Source organism: Penaeus monodon, chromosome 24, assembly GCF_015228065.2.
Source record: "Penaeus monodon isolate SGIC_2016 chromosome 24, NSTDA_Pmon_1, whole genome shotgun sequence".
NCBI classification, from domain to species: domain Eukaryota; kingdom Metazoa; phylum Arthropoda; class Malacostraca; order Decapoda; family Penaeidae; genus Penaeus; species Penaeus monodon.
Genome location: NC_051409.1, coordinates 5,135,091 through 5,135,370, shown reverse-complemented (window position 1 = coordinate 5,135,370; position 280 = coordinate 5,135,091).

The following is a 280-nucleotide window of genomic DNA, read 5'->3' as shown; positions in this document are numbered from 1 at the left end:
TTAGCCATTACTATTGCTAACGATTATGTTAATTATTCACAAATTTTAAGATTAAGAATGTATATAAAAAAGTTAAGATTATATTTTTAAAAAGTTAAGATTATATAAAAAAAACGCCGTTTATGGAGACTCGAATTATTTCTGTCCTCGGAAATATTTGCAAAATTACAAATATTTGCAATAATTGTTGTTGAGAGTGTCGTTGCAAATTGCGTTTGCTTGATTTATGACGTTTAAAAACTCATTAGTTTTTTTTTTTCTAATTTCCTCACAGTCTGCG